The sequence below is a fragment of the Oncorhynchus nerka genome, linkage group LG24, assembly GCF_034236695.1.
Source record: "Oncorhynchus nerka isolate Pitt River linkage group LG24, Oner_Uvic_2.0, whole genome shotgun sequence".
Lineage (NCBI taxonomy): Eukaryota > Metazoa > Chordata > Actinopteri > Salmoniformes > Salmonidae > Oncorhynchus > Oncorhynchus nerka.
In genome coordinates this window covers 34214473-34238366 of record NC_088419.1, presented here as the reverse complement: position 1 = coordinate 34238366, position 23894 = coordinate 34214473, and positions in this window count along the sequence as shown.

Genomic DNA, 23894 nt, shown 5'->3' with positions numbered 1-23894 from the left:
AGAGTTTACACATCCTCTTGCAATAATTAATAATGTTCGGAGGTCAAATAATGAAAAACGATCTGCCAAATCTATTCATTTTAAAATGTTGATTCCTTCTCCTTGCCATTATCGTTCGCCTGATGGTAAGAAAAGATGTGAATTTATTTATTTATCCCTGAGCACGAGAAGGTTCAAGACCTCTGGTGTAAGTGATAGTGATTTTTTGTAATGGAACAGAAGAAACAGGGAATATATATTACAACAGAGTAACAGCAGCGTTAGCTATACTGTACATTAGTACTAGCAGTGATGTAATATATACAAAGCAACAATGGCATAGCAATGGGCTACAACACAGTAGTAATGGCTATAATAGCATTGCCAATGCTAGCATGCTAATAGTATTGGCTGGTAATAGGCATCCTCGAGCTATAGGTAATAACGTACGGTAGTATGTACTGTATAGGCAAGTTAGCATTAGGGCTAGCGCCTAGGTGTTAGCATACTATGTGGCCAACAATCTTAGTACGTCAACAAAGGTCATCTTAGTTGTGGCCGGAAAATGACTCTAGATGTGATGACTTCACTGGTCAGCCATCTTGAGTGAGTAGTAAGCAATGACTAGCTGTTAGCCATCTAGACCCATAAAGAGTAATGGGGAGAGATTTTACCTCCTGGCCTGAACATGTCAAATACTGATGAACTATGCCAAAAGGGCCATAGAAACACAATGCGTAATAGGCATGAAATACCAGCATGCTAGCATCAATAAGGCATGTACAGTAAAAGCATGCAGTTATGTAGTAACATGGAGCTTATAACGTACAGACAAAATATACAGTATTTTAGTGAGGATGCACCATCATTTTCACACTCCTCGTAACACTAAACAACACCACATTAACATTACAAAATATGATCAACAGTCTCAGTTGTTACATAAAATTGACACCCCGCCCCGACTCAACCCTAGCCAACAAGATATTGGTGGTGATTCGGCTGTCCCCATAGAAGAACCCTTTTTGGTTCCAGGTAGAACCCTTTTGGGATCTATGTAGAGCTCTCTGCGGAAAGGGTTCTTCATGGAACCCAAAATTATTATTCAAAGGGTTTACCTATGGGTACAGCTGAAGAACCATTTTAAGTTCTAGCTAGTCCTTTTTTCCCACGAGTGCAGAGGGTGAGAGAGAGAGAGAGAGAGAGAGAGAGAGAGGGAGCGACAGGGATACAGGACGGAGAGAGAGAGAGACGCTGGCTGCTTCTCGGCTGAGCTTGTAATTGATTGGGCCTCCTAATCCCTGTCGGATTGACTGAGGAGAGGAGAGTGCAGTGATTGAAGCGTTCCCCTGCAAGACGCGTGGCGGCACAGAGGTCATTTAAATTGAATGCGAATCAGTCACTGGCTGGATCAGTCACATATTTTATCTACATATATTTGTTTCCGCAATAGCTCTGTTTTTTCCTCTTTGCTCCATAGTTTTCACTGGCACACCCCTCGCTTTCCACATAACAGTTTAGAACAGCTAACTTTCTCTGGCAGAAGAGGTGAATCTCCATGAATATCCATGTTCAGAGTGACTATGGGCCTCTTGACATTATGAGGTTAAGCACAAAAGGAACAGTGATTCAGGCTTAGCTCTGGACTAATATTGGAATGCGACCATGAAAGACATTTTTAATCTGCTCCCGCAAAATCACATTAACTTCCCTCTGGTATGTTCTCCACACTAACAGAACTGAGTCCCAGAACATTTTAATGGGGAAACTTTCACTCTTGAAAATATTTTGCAGATGGAAAAAAGTGAAAAAAAAGTATAATTTTTGTTTCCTTGGCGGCTAATCCATGTCATTTTTTAAATGGAGTCAGAATCGCACCACTTGGACATGGCAGCATGTAGGAAGAAAAACGTGTCTGACTAGAACAGATACTATGGCATGAAGTTTATGTCGCATCCCAGCCAGAAACAATGACAGAGAGAGTGAGAGAGAAAGAAAGAAAGAAAGAATGAAAGAGAGAGAGAGAGAGAGAGAGAGAGAGAGAGAGAGAGAGAGAGAGAACACAGAAACAGAAAAAGAAACAGAGAGAAAGTAGTCACTATCTTTCAGTCTGCCAGGAAATCCAAATTAGTCCTCTCCTGGAATGTGAAGGGAAGCAGCCAGGAAAGATGGTGGAAGACTAATGATTGGTGTTGAACCTCTAAGGCGGCATCCCAAATAGCACCCTATTCCCTACATAGTGCAATAACTTGGGAAGGGACTATACTGTTGGGATCTAGTCATGGGGCCCTCGTCAAAAGTAGTGAACTAGATTGGGAATAGTGTGCCATTTGGGACACAATGATAGGGTCTATTTGTATACTAGTCAGGGCTACAGGGCCATGACATACAGGGGACCTGAGCTACCATTTTGCTACCATTTATTGAAAACACAATGAAATATTATTAACCAAAAAATTATACTAATACAAATACATTACAAAGGCACATAGCTGCAGCAGTAGTAGTAGTAATCCTAGTTGTAGTAGTAATAGAAGTAGAAGTAGTAGCAGTAGCAGAAGCAATAGTAGTAATATGATTGCTCTAGTATCTCCAGTAATGGTACATGATTGGACCAGCAGATAAGGTGGTATGATGGTGATAACAGCAGTCCTGTTCCTAGCAGTGACAGTCTGCTCACGCAATTCCAAAATAGAACAAAAGCAGATAAGACTGTAATCTCAATAATGGGCAGAAATGGTTTTTCAGTCCCCATGGAAACGGATGAGGGTCAGCCGGTAAGCCTAATTGTCCCGGAGTGATCCCCTCGACCAACAACAAATTGCTCTCCAAATGCTCTTCTTCTCTCACTACCTCTCTGACCAGGGTTTCAAATACTATCTGGAATATTTTCAAATATTTAAACTTGGCTTGATTGAGCTTGCCTGACGCAATGGAACCAATAGAAAAGTCACAAAAGAGCCTCCCAGTCCATCTGGTACTCCAGACAAACCCAGGTCTGCTTCTCTCACTGCCATCACTTTATGTATTTTTTATTTCACCTTTATTTAACCAGGTAGGCAAGTTGAGAACAAGTTCTCATTTACAACTGCGACCTGGCCAAGATAAAGCAAAGCAGTTCGACACATACAACGACACAGAGTTACACATGGAGTAAAACAAACATACAGTCAATAATACAGTGGAAACAAATCTATATACGATGTGAGCAAATGAGGTGAGATAAGGGAGGTAAAGGCAAAAAAAAAGGCCATGGTGGCAAAGTAAATACAATATAGCAAGTAAAACACTGGAATGGTGGATTTGCAGTGGAAGAATGTGCAAAGTAGTAATAAAAATAATGGGGTGCAAAGGAGCAAATAAATAAATAAAATAAAATAAATACAGTAGGGAAAGAGGTAGTTGTTTGGGCTAAATTATAGGTGGGCTATGTACAGGTGCAGTAATCTGTGAGCTGCTCTGACATCATCACAACATATATAGTGCATGACATGACAAACACAACACTATAGGAGGTGGAGCAGAATACTGAATATCTAAATGATGAAATACGGTAGATCATCATCATTGTCTCACGTTAGGTGGCGTCACCCCAACGCAACGCTAGTCCCTCAACTGACGTCAGTGCCGTCATCTGACTTAAGACGATGAGGATAATAGCCTAGTTCATGTATTACCAAAGGACATGAGTTTAGTGTCCAGGAAGTGGCTGAATCATGCCTACACTGCAAATACAATCAACATTTATGTTGTCCTGTGAGTCCTGTCTTGTCCTCCTCCAGACAATCCGCAATCCGCTCTACTCATTCTACCTCATCATCGCCGCTTTCAGTTGAAATGACAACACAACTACGCCATAAGAGGTTGGTGTTTATAAATCCTCATAACAGGTAACGGAAACATCTGGGAGGGAGTAAAACAGCTGAATGATGTTTCCAAACATCCCATAAAATGAAAGCTTGATAATTCAAAGCACAACAAACACATTTGGGTATGATAGAAGAACCAATGCAGTCAGGCAGACAGGGGGAAGGTTTGTTTTCATAAAGAAATCAAGATTTCCAGTTACAATAGCAGTCAAAGGTTTAGACACACCTACTCAGTTATTGTTAATTTTGTATTATTTTTTACGTTGTAGAATAATAGTGAAGACATCAAAACTATGAATTAACACATATGGAATCATGTAGTAACCAAAAAAGTAAAGTGTTAAACCAAATCAAAATATATTACCCTTGGCCACCCTTTGCCTTGATGACAGCTTTGCACAGTCTTGGCATACTCTCAACCAGCTTCATGAGGTAGTCACCCGGAATGCATTTCAATTAACAGTTGTGCTTTGTTAAAGTTAACTTGTGGAATTTCTTTCCTTCATAATGTGTTTGAGCCAATCATTTGTGTTGTGTCAAGGTAGGGGTGGTACACAGAAGCTAGCCCTATTTGGTAAAAGACCAAGTCCATATTATGGCAAGAACAGCTCAAATAAGCAAAGAGAAATGACAGTCCTTCATTACTTTACATTTTCCGGATTGACTGCCCTTCTAGAAAGTATCTTCAAGTGCAGTCGCAAAAACCATCAAGTGCTATGATGAAACTGGCTCTCATGAGGACCGCCACAGGAAAGGAAGACCCAGAGTTACCTCTGCTGCAGAGGATAAGTTCATTAGAGTTACCAGCCTCAGAAATTGCAGCCAAATAAATGCTTCACGGAGTTCAAGTAACAGACACTTCTCAACATCAACTGTTCAGAGGAGATTGCGTGAATCAGGCCTTCATGGTCGAATTGCTGCAAAGAAAACACAACGAAAGGACACCAATAAGAAGAAGAGGCTTACTTGGGCAAAGAAACATGAGCAAGGGACATTAGACTTGTGGAAATCTGTCCTTTGGCCTGATGAGTCCAACTTTGAGATTTTTGGTTCAAACCACCATGTCTTTGTGAGACGCAGAGTGAACGGATGATCTCCGCATGTATGGTTCCCATCTAGAAGCATGGAGGACGAGGTGTGATGGTGTGGGGGTGCTTTGATGGTGACACTGTCAGTGACACTTAACCAGCATGGCTACCACAGCATTCTGCAGCGATATTCCATCCCATCTGTTTTGCGCTTACTGGGACTACATTTGTTTTTCAACAAGACAATGACCCAACACACCTCCAGGCTGTGTAAGGGCTATTTGACCAAGAAGGAGAGTGATGGAGTGCTGCATCAGCTGACCTGGCCTCCACAATCACCCAACCTCAACCCAATTGAGATGGTTTGGGATAAGTTGGATCACAGAGTGAAGGAAAATCAGCCAACAAGTGCTCAGCATATGTGGGAACTCCTTCAAGACTGTTGGAAAATTATTCCAGGTGAAGTTGGTTGAGAGAATGCTAAGCGTGTGCAAAGCTGTCATCAAGGCAAAGGGTGGCTACTTTGAAGAATCTAAAATCTAAAATATATTATGACTTGTTTAACACTTTTTTGGTTACTATTTAATGAAGCTGCCTGTTGAGGACTTGTGATGTGTCTGTTTCTCAAACTAGACACTGTAATGTACTTGTCCTCTTGCTCAGTTGTACACCGGGGCCTCCCACTCCTCTTTCTATTCTGGTTAGAGCGTTTGCGCTGTTCTGTGAAGGGAGTAGTACACAGTGTTGTACGAGATCTTCATTTTTTAAGGCAATTTCTCGCATGGAATAGCCTTCATTTCTCAGAACAAGAATAGACTGACGACTTTCAGAAGAAAGGTCTTTGTTTCTGGACATTTTGAGGCGATAATCTAACCCAAAAATGCTGATGCTCCAGATACTCAACTAGTCTAAAGAAGGCCAGTTTTATTGCTTCTTTAACCAGGACAACAGTTTTCAGCTGTGCTAACATAATTGCTAAGTGTTTTCTAATGATCAGTTAGCCATTTCAAATTATAAACTTGGATTAGCTAACAACGTGCCATTGGAACACTGAACACTTATATTTATATTTGTGTATGGCAAGATGGAAGCCACTTTGTCATGGAAGCCATTTTGTCATATATATATACACTCAAAATATCATATGAATGTAACAATTTCACTGAGGTAAATATTTACAGTGCGTTTAGAAAGTATTATTTTTACACATTTTGTTACATTACAGCCTTATTCAAAAATGGCTCATTTAATTAACTTTTTTTTAAACGTATTATTTATAAGTATTCAGACCCTTTTTGCAATGAGACTCGAAATTGAGCTCAGGTGCGTCCTGTTTCCATTAATTATCCTTGAGATGTTTCTACAACTTGATTGGAGTCCACCTGTGGTAAATTCAAATGATTGGACATGATTTGGAAAGGCACACACCTGTCTATATAAGGACCCTGTTACAACTTCTAACAATGGTGAGTGGAGGAGTCAAGCGCAGAGAGCAGGTAATTCAGTTCGTGGATATTTTATTCCATAGACTGTGGAGCCACGACATGCAAAACACCAGGGCGCATGAAACAACCCGTCCCAAAACACAACGGACTAAACTGTCCGGACAAAATACTGATTACACTCATACACCAGATAACAGAAAACAAGCCAGCAAAAATACCCAGCGGGCCTAGTGCCCTTAAATAGCCTACAAACAAACACTAACTCAAAACAGGTGTACCCAATTACCCAATAAACAGAAACAAACGGAAAGGGAATCGATGGCAGCTAATAGGCCGGCGACGACGACCGCCGAGCGCCGGCCGAACAGGAAGAGGCACCATCTTCGGCGAGATTCGTGACAGTCCCACAGTTGACGGTATATATCAGAGCACAAACCAAGCCATGAGGTCGAAGGAATTGTCCGTAGAGCTCTGAGACAGGTTTGTGTCGGGGAACAGATCCGGGGAAGGCTACCAAAACATGTATGCAGCAACGAAGGTGCCCAAGAACACAGTGGCCTCCATCGTTCTTAAATGGAAGAAGTTTAGAACCACCAATACTCTTCCTAGAGCTGACCCCCGGCCAAACTTAGCAATTAGGGGAGAAGGGCCTTGGTCAGGGAGGTGACCAAGAACCTGATGGTCACTCTGACAGAGTTCCTCTGTGGAAAGGAGAACCTTCCAGTAGGACAACCATCTCTACAGCACTCTATCAATCAGAGGAGTGGCCAGGTGGAAGCCACTCCTCAGTAAAAGGCACATGACAACCCACTTGGAGTTTGCCAAAAGGCACCTAAAGGACTCTCAGAGCATGAGAAACAAGATTCTCTGGTCTGATGAAACCAATATTGAACTCTTTGGCCTGCGACACACACACACACACTATCTGACACAGTTTCTCAGATTACTGATATCTGGCAGATATCACTGCTTTATATCAATCCTTTCTACTATGTATAGATCAACTAATTGAAGGAAAAATAATTCAAAGCAACAGTGGACCAATCGATATGAATCCCACCCTACCAAAAGGTGTTGGCCCTTTGAAGTGTGACCAAACAGTAGCATAGAGCAGCAGCAGCAGTGTGTGTGTGTGTGTGTGTGTGTGTGTGTGCGCACGGTTGTGTCTTTTGTGTGTGTGTGTATGTGTGTACAACATGTACAGCAGCAGCAGTAGCTGTCGTTCTGTAAGGAGCTAGCGCGAGCCTCAGGGGGGTGGGCCTGAAGACTCAGCACTCTAACGTCCATCAACAGCTTTTTGTATAATACCCTCCTCCCATAGCAGTGCACTCAATATGATGTTTCCAGGAAGCTGAAATTAACGAGCAGCACCCATTGATTCAATCATTGTGGGTTTTGGGTTGACAGGAGATAGTAGACAAATTTGTCTTTAACGTTATGTCACTATGAGCAGTGTAGTGGTTACAGTGAGCCAATGGTAACCCATTGCGGTCTGAGATGGCTGCAATAAGTGCAGGTTTTTGGTTCCTGATTTAACTAATGATGATCTTGATTGAAGAAGTGAGTTGATTTTCAAAATGATACAATCAGTGTTGGCGCTGGGCTGGAACTAAATCCTGTACGCTCAGCAGCCCTGCCAGGCAACAGGCCATCCCAGTATTAGAGGGGTTTGACTGATCCCCCTACTGAGGTTTGATCCCCATCAGTGGGATCAGTGGTCATAGTTGGTGGCCCCAGTACTTAACCAGGCTTATTGCATTGACCCAAATACTACATGATGCAAATTGGGCCAAATACCAGTCACGGATCATCTGGTGATCCATGACTATCCAACAACAAGATCGTAGACCAACACCATCTGCTTCACCAAGCATTAAAGTTCTACACTTGATCGTTCACCAACTAACTGTCATGTGACCTACACAGACAGACACACAAAGACAAAAAAATATATTTTCAGTTCGTTACACTCATTTCACTACTGTGTGACTCTGTGTCAAGAAAATGCAGTGGCAGCCAATTGTGCCTTACTGGAAAGCAGTGGAGTGTGTGTGTGTGTGTGTGTGTGTGTGTGTGTGTGTGTGTGTGTGTGTGTGTGTGTGTGTGTGTGTGTGTGTGTGTGTGTGTGTGTGTGTGTGTCCTACTGTACATCTGGGGACCCCCATGGGGTAGCCAATGCCCTGTCTGTCTGTAAGCTCCTTTACTGGGAGATAACCCAGTGAGTAGATTAGTGGGGGTTTGGGCGGGTTACATTTTCTTTCCTTTTAAGATCACACACACACACAGACACAGACACAGACACAGACACAGACACAGACACACAGACACAGACACAGACACAGACACAGACACAGACACAGACACAGACACACAGACACAGACACAGACACAGACACAGACACACACACACACACACACACACACACACACACCCTAGCTTTCCAGTAATGGTGTCTCTAAGTCTGGCAGTGAGGAAGAAGAGATTAATTAGGAGGTGTATTGACCACTATCCAGAGGCCACGGAGAGATGCAGAGATACACTACATGGCCGAAAGTATGTAGACACCTGCTTGTCGAACATCTCATTCCAAAATCACGGGCATTATCACGAGCATTAATCCCCCCTTTGCACCCTTAACACCCTCCACTGTTCTGGGAAAGGTTTTCCACTATATTTTGGAACATTGCTGCTGTGATTTGCTTCCATTCAGCCACAAGACCATTAGTGAGGTCGGACACTAATGTTGGGCGATTAGGCCTGGCTAACAGTCGGTGTTCCAATTCATCCCAAAGGTGTCCGATTTGGTTGAGGTCAGGGCTCTGTGCAGGCCAGTCAAGTTCTTCTACACCAATCTCGACAAACCATTTCTGTATGGACCTCGCCTTGTGCACTGGGGCATTGTCATATTGAAACAGGAAGGGACATTCTCTAAACTGTTGCCAGAAAGTTGGAGGCAAAGAATCGTCTAGAATGTCATTGTATGCTGTAATGTTAAGCTTTCCCTTCACTGGAACTATCATGAAAAATAGCCCCAGATAATTATTCATCCTCCACCAAACTTTATAGTTGGCACTATGCATTGGGGCAGGTAGCGTTCTCCTGGCATCCGCCAAACCCAGAGTCGTCCGTCAGACTGCCAGATGGTGAAATGTGATTCATCACTCCAGAACGCGTTTCCACTGCTCCAGACTCCAGTGGAGGCGAGCTTGACACCACTCCAGTTGACACTTGGCATTGCGCATAGTGATCTTGGGCTTGTGTGCGGCTGCTCAGCCATGGAATCCCATTTCATGAAGCCCACGACAAACAGTTATTGTGCTGACGTTGCTTCCAGAGGCAGTTTGGAACTCGGTCGTGAGTCCAAAATGGCCTGAAATCCCTGTAACATCTCTATTTCTTAGGAGGGTCCTGAGAGTAAGGAAGCCAAACACAGCAGGATATCACGAGTATTTTATGGGCCAATCTGATCCTCTCTCGCTCTCCCTCTCCATCTGTACGTCCGGATAATCACTCTATCCGTGTGACATTAAGCCCAGTAGCCAATCACAGCAGGGTTAGGGTTAACTCTCTCTCTCTCTCTCTCTCTCTCTCTCTCTCTCTCTCTCTCTCTCTCTCTCTCTCTCTCTCTCTCTCTCTCTCTCTCTCTCTCTCATATGCAGCCCGGTGGGAAAGGACACTCCATAACTTGTGTTTGAGTGCCTGTATCAATCTTTCATTGGGCCTAGTGTGTGTCCATGTGTGCGTAAATAAATAATGCATTATTCACACATTGGAAATAGGTATGAGAGTGGTCGAGCCGATATAATGGACTCCGGTGTTGTGCAGACAACTCCCCAGCTCAAGAGTATACCTGTTCTATATTCATCAACACAGCCATGCTATCTTTACATTGCCTTGTTATATGTACAGTACCATTCAAAAGTTTGGACATGCCAAAGCTTTTCCAATAGTCTTGAAGGAGTTCCTGCTGCTTTCTCTTCACTCTGCGGTACAACTCATCCAAAACCATCTCAATTGGGTTGAGGTCAAGTGATTGTGGAGGCCAAGTCATCTGTTGCAACACTCCATCACTCTCCTTCTTGGTCAAATAGGCCTTACACAGACTGATGGTGTGTTGGGTCATTGTCCTGTTGAAAACAAATGATAGTCCCATTAAGTGCAAACCAGATGGGATGGCATATTGCTGCAGAATGCTGTGGATAAGTGTGCCTTGAATTCTAAATAAATCACTGACAGTGTCACCAGCAAAGCAACCACACACCATCACACCTCTTCCTCCACGCTTCACGGTGGGAACCACACATGAGGAGATCATCCGTCACAGCGCTTGATGGATTTTGCGACTGCACTTGAAGAAACGTTCAATGTTCTTACATTTTTTGTTTTGACTGACCTTCATGTCTTAAAGTACTGATGGACTGTCCTTTCTATTTGCTTGTTTGAGCTGTTCTTGCAATACTATTGTTATAGAAATCCATATGATTTATATGTTTAAGGTAATGGTAAGATAAGACTAAATGATTAATACGTTCAAATTAATGTTAAGGCAATAACTAAAACTATTCCACCCTGTCACGTTGTAATGGAGTGAAACGTATTTGAATCACGTGCATAGGAAATTGATGTTTGCCTATTTCCCAGGCCCAGAATCTAGAATATGCATATAATTGTCAGATTAGGATAGAAAACACTCTAAAGTTTCCAAAACTGTCAAAATATTGTCTGTGAGTATAACAAAACTGATATTGCAGGCGAAAACCTGAGGAAAATCCAACCCGGAAGTGCTGTTTTTCCTGAAACCTCTCTGTTCCATTGCCTGCCTTCGCTCCATTTAAAAGGATATCAACTAGATTCCTTTTCCTATGGCTTCCACATGTTGTGAACAGTCTTTAGACATAGTTTCAGGCTTTTATTTTGAAAAATTAGCGAGAAAGATCACATCGCATCATTGGATGGCTGGGTGCCAGCAGCGTTTTGCATGCGCCAACAGAGTGGAGCAGACATTTTGTCTCTCTCTCAGAGATTTTGTCTCTCTCTTTCTCAGGTTTTTGCCTGCAATATCAGTTCTGTTAGACTCACAGACAGTATTTTGACAGTTTTGGAAACTTTAGAGTGTTTCTATCCTATATGCATATTCTAGATTCTGGGCCTGAGAAATAGGCAGTTTCATTTGGGTACGTTTTTCATCCAAACATCAAAATACTGCCCCCTACACACAAGAGGTTAAAAGGCACACCTGTTAATTGATATGCATTCCAGGTGACTACCTCATGAAGCAGGTTTAAAGAATTTCAAGACTGTGCAAAGCTGTCATCAAGGCAAAGGGGGGATACCTTGAAAAATCTCAAATATAAAATATATTTTGATTTGTTTAACACTTTTTTGATTACTACATGATTCCATATGTGTTATTTCATAGTTATGATGTCTTCACTACTATTCTACAATGTAGATAGTAAAATAGTACAAATAAAGAACAACCCTTGACTTTTGAGTGGTACTGCATATATATATATATATATATATATATATATATATATATATATATCTTTACAGCAGCCCTTTTCAGTGGGAACGCTAATGGAAGTACTTTCACTGAAGAGCCCTCACACCTGGCTATCAATACCATGCTGCTCGTGTATGGAGCAGACCTGTGTGTCAGTGTGTCTCTGTGTATGTTTGTCTGTGTGTGTGTGTGTGTGTGTGTGTGTGTGTGTGTGTGTGTGTGTGTGTGTGCTCCTGCATGTGTGTGTTTCTGCTACAGTGTGACCATTGCGCAGCAGGGAGGTGAAACCATAGCATTAATGGCTCAGGAAATCGATTGTGGAGGCGTCCAATGTGAAGTACCTGAAAACAGCAGTTTTCACAGCCTTTCTGCTCAGAACCTTATTGGAAATAGCAGTCCTTTAATGGATGTAGTAGTCCTCATAATGGATGTAGTAGTCCTCATAATGGAAGTAGTAGTCCTTTAATGGATGTAGTAGTCCTTTAATGGATGTAGTAGTCCTCATAATGGAAGTAGTAGTCCTCATAATGGATGTAGTAGTCCTCATAATGGAAGTAGTAGTCCTCATAATGGATGTAGTAGTCCTCATAATGGAAGTAGTAGTCCTCATAATGGATTGTGTAGTCCTCATAATGGATGTAGTAGTCCTTTAATGGATGTAGTAGTCCTTTAATGGATGTAGTAGTCCTCATAATGGATGTAGTAGTCCTTTAATGGATGTAGTAGTCCTCATAATGGATGTAGTAGTCCTCATAAGGGATGTAGTAGTCCTCATAATGGAAGTAGTAGTCCTTTAATGGATGTAGTAGTCCTCATAATGGATGTAGTAGTCCTCATAATGGATGTAGTAGTTCTCATAATGGATGTAGTAGTCCTCATAATGGATGTAGTAGTCCTCATAATGGATGTAGTAGTCCTCATAATGGATGTAGTAGTCCTTTAATGGATGTAGTAGTCCTTTAATGGATGTAGTAGTCCTCATAATGGATGTAGTAGTCCTTTAATGGATGTAGTAGTCCTCATAATGGATGTAGTAGTCCTTTAATGGATGTAGTAGTCCTTTAATGGATGTAGTAGTCCTCATAAGGGATGTAGTAGTCCTCATAATGGATGTAGTAGTCCTTTAATGGATGTAGTAGTCCTCATAATGGATGTAGTAGTCCTCATAATGGATGTAGTAGTCCTCATAATGGATGTAGTAGTCCTTTAATGGATGTAGTAGTCCTTTAATGGATGTAGTAGTCCTCATAAGGGATGTAGTAGTCCTCATAAGGGATGTAGTAGTCCTCATAATGGAAGTAGTAGTCCTTTAATGGATGTAGTAGTCCTCATAATGGATGTAGTAGTCCTCATAATGGATGTAGTAGTCCTCATAATGGATGTAGTAGTCCTCATAATGGAAGTAGTAGTCCTTTAATGGATGTAGTAGTCCTCATAATGGATGTAGTAGTCCTCATAATGGAAGTAGTAGTCCTTTAATGGAAGTAGTAGTCCTCATAATGGATGTAGTAGTCCTCATAATGGATGTAGTAGTCCTCATAATGGAAGTAGTAGTCCTTTAATGGATGTAGTAGTCCTCATAATGGATGTAGTAGTCCTCATAATGGATGTAGTAGTCCTCATAATGGAAGTAGTAGTACTCATAATGGATGTAGTAGTCCTTTAATGGATGTAGTAGTCCTCATAATGGATGTAGTAGTCCTTTAATGGATGTAGTAGTCCTCATAATGGATGTAGTAGTCCTCATAATGGATGTAGTAGTCCTCATAATGGATGTAGTAGTCCTCATAATGGAAGTAGTAGTCCTCATAATGGATGTAGTAGTCCTTTAATGGATGTAGTAGTCCTCATAATGGATGTAGTAGTCCTTTAATGGATGTAGTAGTCCTCATAATGGATGTAGTAGTCCTCATAATGGATGTAGTAGTCCTCATAATGGAAGTAGTAGTCCTCATAATGGAAGTAGTAGTCCTCATAATGGATGTAGTAGTTCTCATAATGGAAGTAGTAGTCCTCATAATGGATGTAGTAGTCCTTTAATGGAATTAGTAGTCCTCATAATGGAAGTAGTAGTCCTCATAATGGAAGTAGTAGTCCTCATAATGGAAGTAGTAGTCCTCATAGTGGAAGTAGTAGTCCTTTAATGGAAGTAGTAGTCCTCATAATGGATGTAGTAGTCCTTTAATGGATGTAGTAGTCCTCATAATGGATGTAGTAGTCCTCATAATGGATGTAGTAGTCCTCATAATGGAAGTAGTAGTCCTCATAATGGAAGTAGTAGTCCTCATAATGGAAGTAGTAGTCCTCATAATGGAAGTAGTAGTCCTTTAATGGATGTAGTAGTCCTCATAATGGAAGTAGTAGTCCTCATAATGGATGTAGTAGTCCTTTAATGGATGTAGTAGTCCTCATAATGGATGTAGTAGTCCTCATAATGGAAGTAGTAGTCCTTTAATGGATGTAGTAGTCCTCATAATGGATGTAGTAGTCCTCATAATGGATGTAGTAGTCCTCATAATGGAAGTAGAAGTCCTTTAATGGATGTAGTAGTTATCATAATGGAAGTAGTAGTCCTCATAATGGAAGTAGTAGTCCTCTAAATGAAAGTAGTAGTCCTTATAATGGAAGTAGTAGTCCTCATAATGGAAGTAGTAGTCCTCATAATGGAAGTAGTAGTCCTCTAAATGAAAGTAGTAGTCCTCATAATGGATGTAGTAGTCCTCATAATGGAAGTAGTAGTCCTCTAAATGAAAGTAGTAGTCCTCATAATGGATGTAGTAGTCCTCATAATGGAAGTAGTAGTCCTCTAAATGAAAGTAGTAGTCCTTATAATGGAAGTAGTAGTCCTCATAATGGATGTAGTAGTCCTCATAATGGAAGTAGTAGTCCTCATAATGGATGTAGTAGTCCTCATAATGGAAGTAGTAGTCCTCATAATGGATGTAGTAGTCCTCATAATGAAAGTAAGCAGTCGTCATAATGGAAGTAGTAGTCCTCATAATGGAAGTAGTAGTCCTCATAATGGAAGTAGTAGTCCTCATAATGGATGTAGTAGTCCTCATAATGAAAGTAATAGTCCTCATAATGGATGTAGTAGTCCTCATAATGGATGTAGTAGTCCTCATAATGGAAGTAGTAGTCCTTTAATGGATGTAGTAGTCCTTTAATGGATGTAGTAGTCCTCATAATGGATGTAGTAGTCCTCATAATGGAAGTAGTAGTCCTTTAATGGATGTAGTAGTCCTTTAATGGATGTAGTAGTCCTCATAATGGAAGTAGTAGTCCTCATAATGGAAGTAGTAGTCCTCATAATGGATGTAGTAGTCCTCATAATGAAAGTAATAGTCCTCATAATGGATGTAGTAGTCCTCATAATGGAAGTAGGAGTCCTCATAATGGAAGTAGTAGTCCTCATAATGGATGTAGTAGTCCTCATAATGAAAGTAGTAGTCCTCATAATGGAAGTAGTAGTCCTCATAATGGATGTAGTAGTCCTTTAATGGATGTAGTAGTCCTCATAAGGGAAGTAGTAGTCCTTTAATGGAAGTAGTAGTCCTCATAATGGAAGTAGTAGTCCTTTAATGGAAGTAGTAGTCCTCATAATGGAAGTAGTAGTCCTTTAATGGATGTAGTAGTCCTCATAATGAAAGTAGTAGTCCTCATAATGGATGTAGTAGTCCTTTAATGGATGTAGTAGTCCTCATAATGGAAGTAGTAGTCCTCATAATGGATGTAGTAGTCCTCATAATGGATGTAGTAGTCCTCATAATGGAAGTAGTAGTCCTCATAATGGATGTAGTAGTCCTTTAATGGATGTAGTAGTCCTCATAATGGATGTAGTAGTCCTCATAATGGAAGTAGTAGTCCTCATAATGGAAGTAGTAGTCCTCATAATGGATGTAGTAGTCCTTTAATGGATGTAGTAGTCCTCATAATGGATGTAGTAGTCCTCATAATGGAAGTAGTAGTCCTTTAATGGATGTAGTAGTCCTCATAATGGATGTAGTAGTCCTCATAATGGATGTAGTAGTCCTCATAATGGATGTAGTAGTCCTTTAATGGATGTAGTAGTTATCATAATGGAAGCAGTGGTCCTTGTATGTCTAATAGTAATGGAAGAGTACAGTAGCTGGACGAAGAGGGAATCACATTCACCACATTTTAGGGCAGCTCGATGACTCTTACTCTCCATACCATAAGGTAAATACCACACTTAAGACATGGTGTGTCTCTGAAATTACAAAGACAATGGCGTACTTGAGACACAGACACACATAATAATCAAACTTTAGTGAAAGTTGTGTGTTGACATCAATCCATCTAATTTCAGCCCTACTTTCAGCCCTACAATTCCTAAAAATGCCTCACCACACATTCCATACACAAATAGTCCTTCTACTGCGGATGTGGACTGTTAGCTGGCTCACACAGTTTAGCTGGCTTAGAAAGTCAACCCACTGGGCAGAGAGAGCCCTTCAGAGTCCTGCTGAGCTCATTTTGAGCTATTTTTCCTGTGTTAGACTCTTAGTGTGTGTGTGTGTGTGTGTGTGTGTGTGTGTGTGTGTGTGTGTGTGCGTGCGTGCGTGCGTGCGTGCGTGCGTGCGTGCGTGCGTGCGTGCGTGCGTGCGCTTGCGCATGCATGCGTGTGGGAAAGAGCTTCCCATGGAGTAGTGTGGTCTTATCCTGACCCTTGAAACCGAGCCACTCTCCTCTCCTATTCTCTCCTGTGATGATGACCAAATGCACAACCCCCTCCATCCACTACCTATAAAAAAAAAATGAAACAATTCATCACCATTAGGCTGTTGTTTTTGTTGTTGTTCTGGATATCTGAAAAGAGTAGGAATCTTTTGGAAGGTGTAAATTAATGAAGAAACTATCATGGGTGACAGTAGCTTTATAGAAGGAGCAGAGAGGGAAGTGTAAATGGAAATTGCTGAAGAGGAGCAAGCATGTTGGAACCATTACAATTAAGGAGGAGGTTGGGTTATATTTTAAGAATATGTATTTCTGAGGGATGACTTCAAAATGCAATTCAAGAGATACTTATCGTCAATTAAAAATGTTCAAATTTTTATTTTTGTTTTCTTGTTGAGGGGGGAAGGGCTACATGCAGAATAGTTAGCTATACTTAGTCATGGGGCGGAAGAATCATGTCTAAACCAATTTAGGATGGGAAGAAATGCTATTGCCTGGAAACACAATTTAACGTTTCAATTGATTCTTCATACTGAATTGAAATTGAATGGACTGGATCCCAACCCTAGATATTAACATATAGTATCCCCATGAATAGAGTCAGGACAGTAGAGGAAGTTTAAAGCAGCCAACAGTCTAAACCTACAGTGAACCTGAGTAGCTCTGATTTCCTGCTTGGCTTTTTAAAGTCTTGGCGAGACGTCAAGTGGTGAGAAGGAATCCTGTTTATTCCTTTCCAGTTCCCTATTGGTCACCTAGAGGAAACCATCAGATTAAGCAAAGTGTTTTCACGACCAGAGAGAGGAAAACATATATCTCAGAGATTAAATATATGTCAGTCTACATGGGAGTGTATAGCATGTGACACTAAGATGTAGGTAGGTGTGCAATCTGTTTGATTTAGCTAGAAAAGGGAATACGGAATAAATCACTGAAATCAAAAGCACTGTGTAGAGGTGGCCAACCTCTACCTGTGTTTTGTAATGTTGTAATGGTATGCTCCTAGAAGGTACAGTATATACTTGCCTTCACCCAATACTAAATCAGCCATGTTTATGTTTGGTATTACTGTAAGTACAACATACAAATGGAATTCCCTCCTTGTTAGTGATGTAGTATGAACCGTGACTTCCTCTCTTTCTGTGAGGGTTTCACACATACACTACCTTGGTTGAGGACACTATCGGGACTCGATGACATATGACATCTTGTATACCTCCTACAGAGGTGTACTAACGTCTCAACCTGTTGTCAAATCAATGGACTTTGCATAAATGCACCCAATTTCCATGCAACCAACCCCCTTTCTCAAGCCTCCTTCTCATCCTCCTCATTTTTTTATTTTTTATTTCACCTTTATTTAAAAACTTCTTCAGGCTAGGGTCTATTTTTCTCCACTTCCTGTCTGACTGACCTGCCCAAAGTAAACTGCCTGTTACTCAAGCCCAGAAGCCAGGATATGTATATAATTATAATAGAATAGAAAACACTTTGAAGTTTGAGAAATGTTAAAATAATGTATGAGACTATAACACAATTGATATGGCGCACTTGCTAATTTAGCTTTTCTATTGAACATACTTCTTCCGTATGGAATGCTATAGTTTAATTACATTTTAGGGTACCTGAGGATTCAATAGAAACGCATTTGGACTTGTTTTAACAAAGTTTAGCGGTAGCTTTTTGGATTCCTTTCTCTGCATGTTGAACGAGTGGATTACTCAAAATCGATGGCGCCAACTAAACTGACTTTTTGGGATATAAAGAAGGATTTTATCTAACAAAACGACATGCATGTTGTATCTGGGACCCTTGGGTTTGCAAATCAGAGGAAGATCTTCAAAAAGTAAGTAAATATTTAATCGCTATTTTTGATTTTACAAAGCCTGTGCTGGTTGAAAAATATTTGGATCTGGGGCACCATCCTCAAACAATCGCATGGGATGCTCTCGCTGTAAAGCCTATTGTAAATCAGTCATATGCTGTTAGATTAACAACAATTGAAGCTTTTAAGCGATATAAGACACTTGTATGTACCTAGATATTTAATATACATCATTTGTGTATTATTATTTATTTGATTTGCGCGCCCTCCAATTTCACGGGAAGTTGTCGTCAGGTGTCCCGCTGACGGGGACGCCTAGCCCTAAGAAGATTCATTTAGCCAGGTAGGCCAGTTGAGAACAAGTTCTCATTTACAACTGCGACCTGGCCAAGATGCAGCAAAGCATTGCGACAAAAACAACAACACAGTATCACCCTCGTCTCTCTCTCTACGTTCACCACAACCTCTCACCTTGACCTCTTCTGGGACGTCATAATGAGTTCTAAAAGCTTCTAGAAGGATGCATCATGACATGTTAAAGTTCAGAGAACGTTCTCAGTAAAGGGCAATTATGGTAGAAAAGTGGAGATTCACACTTTGTTTTGAGTCTGTATTTTCCATCTGTATTATGCTTTATAGATAGCCATATTATCAACAACCTATCTGTTGACAAGCAACTGCAGGTTATTTGGCTGTCCCAAAAAAGGTTATCCTATGGGGACAGCCGAAGAACCCTTTAAGGTTCTTTTATTCTAAGAGTGTAAGGTTACGGTTAGGATTAGGTTTAGAATAAGGGTTAGGGTAAGGGTTAAGATTAGGATTAGGGCTAAGGTTATGGTAAGGGTTCAGTTTAGGGTTAGGATAAGGTTTAAGATTAGGGTTAGAGCTAGGGTAAGTAGATAGTTAGTTTAAAAATTACTGTAGTTAGTCCGTAAATCATCTACGGATGGATTATCCAAATAAAGTGTTACCCAGTAGAGAAGTGTACTGTAAACACCAAGCATCAAGCCAAAGTTGAGAGGGCTAAGTAGAGGGAATGGAGGTCTGGAGAGAGAGTGCGGAGATGTGCTACTCTACTCTAACCAACCCTAGGGACAGCCATATTTCCTCCCATTACCACTAAATGCAGCTGCGAGCCAATATTAGGAAGGTACAGACCGGGGGGAAAACATCCACATCTAGAATGAGTCCCAAAAGGCACCATATTCCCTATATAGTGCTCTACTTTTGACCATGGCCCATAAGTCTCTGGTCCAAAGTAGTGCACTTTGTAGGGAATATGATGCCATTTGGCACACACACCTAATGCTGCACTGTTGTGTTTTTTCCTGGTAAAGTGTCTGTACAGTGTTTTATTCAGAAAGCAAAAGTAGCCAATTAAGCTGAACGATGTTGTGAGTGCTTGTATTGACTGTATAACAGGAAGGCTGGGATTGTTGTTCCATTCACAGGATGGCCTGGAAACATGATTTAGTTCTTTGGATTTGGATTTGTGATTTAGAGTGATGTGTCAAGGTTTGAGCTATTTTGACAGTAAGTACAAAAGTTGATTACTTGCTTATGGTGTTGCAATATGCCACATGATGGCGCGCCATAGCTCCCGGATGTTCATGACAGCTGGTAGGTCCTCTATTCTGAGATCAGTCTCTCGGCAGATGTTGTCCACAGAAAGTCACCAGAAAGTGCCAATGATCACTGTGAAAGGAGACAGAAAATCAATCACGTATATCAACTAATCAATCAATTAAGAGAAATGCATTCACAAGGTAGAGGATGGTGTGTGTGAGCCCACTTGAAGCTACCACTTATAGAGTGCATGGTATACCGCGGCTGAGCTGTATACGTGACACATTGCGGAGGCAGTTGCTGTCCATGGTGCTGAAAACTATTCCCTCACAGCCCTCTCCTCTCCAGTTCAACCAGCCTGACTGGAGAATTCAGACAGACAGCCAGACAGACAACCAGCCAGCCAGCCAGCTAGTCAGATGGATGGATGTCAAGACAGACAAACAGACAGAAAGCTGGACAGCCAGACAAGCCAGCCAGAGAGAGGAAGTGGTTGTTTACTAATCAACTTGCTGCCTCTGCCTTAGTCAGGATTAACAGCCATTGTGTTCTGGGTAGAGTGAGAGCCTCAGGGACCAGAGCTGCTACTGAGAACCTCCTCAGTAAGCAGGAAGAGAGTAGCCAACTCCACACACACATTTACTCACGCGATTGCAGACACATTTACAAATACCTGCGAGCAGACACACAGTGTAGACTAATGCCATGTCTGGGCGGAGTGAGGAAATATGCAGAGTTTAGCCCTGTCAGAGTGGTCAGCATTGAATAGATCAGTTTCCAGACCATGACAACAAACCGTTTGGGCCAACATCATTATTGAAATACATTACTCACTCAGAATGGAGCTGTAGTAAAACTGCTGTGCACTTAATTACTGCGAGACTGCATTGAGTGCATCCCAAATGGTTCCCTATTCACTATATAATGCACTCACAATGGAATAGGGTGCCAATAGAGAAGGGAAAGGGGATACCTAGTCAGTTGCACAACTGAATGCATTTAACCAAAATGTGTCGTCCGCATTTAACCCGACCCTTCTGAATCAGAGAGGTGAAAGGGGGCTGCCTTAATCAATGTCCACGTGAGACTCATCGTTGGTGTTTTACAGTAGGACTGGCATATTTAATCGCCTGTTTTTTTCAATAGGGCTCTTTCGCAACTATTTGTCTAACCATCAATGTGTTGTGTTGTGCACATCTCTTTCTCCATCTCTCTCTTTTTCACTTTCTTCTGGCTGAGGGTAAATGCCTTGATGCACATATAGTTGACACACCTTTTCAACTATTTGTGTTTGTGAATGTGTGCATACTCTAATATTTACAGGTAACTGCCAAAATAAAGGAAACTCCAACATAGTGTCTTAATAGGGCATTGGGCCACCACGAGCCAGAACAGCTTCAATGCACCTTGGCAAAGATTCTCCAAGTGTCTGGAACTCTATTGGAGGTAAGAGACATCATTCTTCCACATTACATTTCATAATTTGGTGTTTTGTTGATGATCGTGGAAAATGCTGTCTCGGGCGCCACTCCAGAGTGTTCAATTGGGTTGAGATCTGGTGACTGAGAGCTGAGAGTCATGGCTTATGGGTTATATCATTTTTATGCTCATCATACTATTGGGGGCATTGTCATCCAATGGGGTCATAGCCAAAATAATGACCTGCCCAGCATTTTTATGCATGACCCTAAGCATGTGTGGAAGCACCTGTTTTCAATATACTCCTCATTTACTCAAGCGTTTCCATTATTTTGGCAGTTACCTGTATGTGCATGTGTGTATGTACCTCATATATGAACGCAGATGCATCTTTCTACGTGTGCACTTGCATGCATGTGCGTCTCTCCCTAGCTAGTGCCAGGAGAATGTGCCAGTCCCATCCCAGTAGTGATCCACTAGTTTCCCTCCCACGCTGACAGCCCAGCACGGCTCCACTGGCGCAGGCCTTGTTAAGACACACTCCCGCTAAAAGATGTCAAGCCCAATTCAAAGCTATCATGCTGTTTCTAAACACAGAGCGCATTCTCCTGGTTGAACTCTGCAGCTACTCTTGTCTCCTAGCATTACCTTCCCTTTTTGGACATGCAAGCTGTGGCACAAGCTGCAGCACCCGACACCCCTCTGGTAGAGTGCCTTAATGGTGGAGGGTAAATGAGTAGATGTATTTTTACTGTGTATGTTACAGCATATATATTCTATTATGTATTTGGGTTTGTGCATGCATATGTGACAAAGAGAGAGAGAGAGAGAGAGAGAGAGAGAGAGAGAAACACGCCATAGTTACCAGCGTGGTCACGTGAACACAAAATACCATCTTTCTGCAAGGAAACAACAGGGGGGCAGCGTACTGTTCCGACACACGCCAGAGGGCAAGGATATGTTGGCCATAGAAATAGAATCTATATCTATGATGCGGACAGGCAGGTAGAGTAGGGGCTGGTTGGCCAGTAGTGGGGTGTGCATGAGTACATGCGTGCATACTTTTGTGTACGCAGAGGGCTACTCTGAGCTAAGACAGTGGATTAAAGCCAAAGCTGCCTTCCCTCTCTCTATCCCACTGAGCATCAGCGCAGCAGGCCGTGCAGTAAGACTCGGTAAGGTGGATTCATCTCATTCGGAAGGTCTGCATTCGTATACTTTAGAAGTCTCTCTCGCTCTAGATGAGATAAATGATAGCACCTGCAGCCTTCTGGGAAATTAAATAGATTATTTTCTTAGCTCTGCACTGAACAGATGGCATAGTCACGTTGTGTTTACGGCGTTGTTGTACTCTACGATGCAGTCCAGAGTGGGTGGAAATAAGACTGTAGAAAAGACCTTGTTGTTTCAATATATCCTCGCCCCTCAACCATGTATACGTTAGTAAACGGAAGTAAACACAACAACAAAAAAGCAAACCAAACAAAGTATACAACTCTGATCTGTGGATTACAGTCTTCCAGTCCATATACTTTCAAAGTAAGGACATGAAGTCATGTTTTGATTAGGGTGAACGCCACAGGAGGTTGGTGGCACCTTGATTGCGGAGGTGGTAACGGGCTCGTGGTAATGGCTGGAAGTAGTCGAATGGAATCGCATACATCAAACGACACATGGTTTCCAGGTGTTTGATGCCATTTCATTTGCTCATTATTACGAACCGTCCTCCCCTCCGCAGCCTCCTGTGGTTAACGTTATTTCTTTAAGTCTCCTCCGGTTCAAGCTGCTGCACGTCAGTGCACACAGACAGCAGAGTCTGCATAATGACACCATGTTACCTAATCATACAGTTATCCTTCTGTAGCGCCCTAATAATTAATGCGGTTCAACCCTGTGTGCATACCATCAGACGCATCTAACTTGAGTCCCCCGATGTCACTTGAACTCTCTAGTTCAGTCATCCTTCAGCTGTGGTTCCCGAATATAACATTGGCGACAGACATAGGGTACGTGAGAACAACATCTGAATGTGGAAAAGAGCGGAGAAAATGGAAGGCAGAAGCAGTGTGTTGATTAGACTCTGAACCTCAAGGGGAAGGGGTGTGAAATCGCACACACACACACACACACACACACACACACACACAGTTTACCGGAACAGTAAAGATTCAAAGAGGGATAAACCATTATAGAAAAGGAAAGAGAGGAAAAACTAATTGAAATAATGAAAAATGTATGCTTCCCTTATCTAATAGCCTATAGCCGAGCTCTAAAAGGCATTGATAGCATTAGGCCAGACTGTCCAGTGTATGAGCATTGATTTCTCCAGCCAGAGAGAGAGAAAGCAGGCTTTAAAACTCCTCTCATCAGCAGAGAAGATATGAGAGAGGTGATAGCTATGCACAATAGGTGCTAAACATTCACACTTTACAATATGATCGATTCAGTCATTTGGATCCGCTTAACATGAATAGAATTTCACTTTTCCAACTGACATGTTGAACGCTTGTTCACATGCGCATGAGTTCATGTGTGCGAGTGTTCATTTGTGTGTGTTC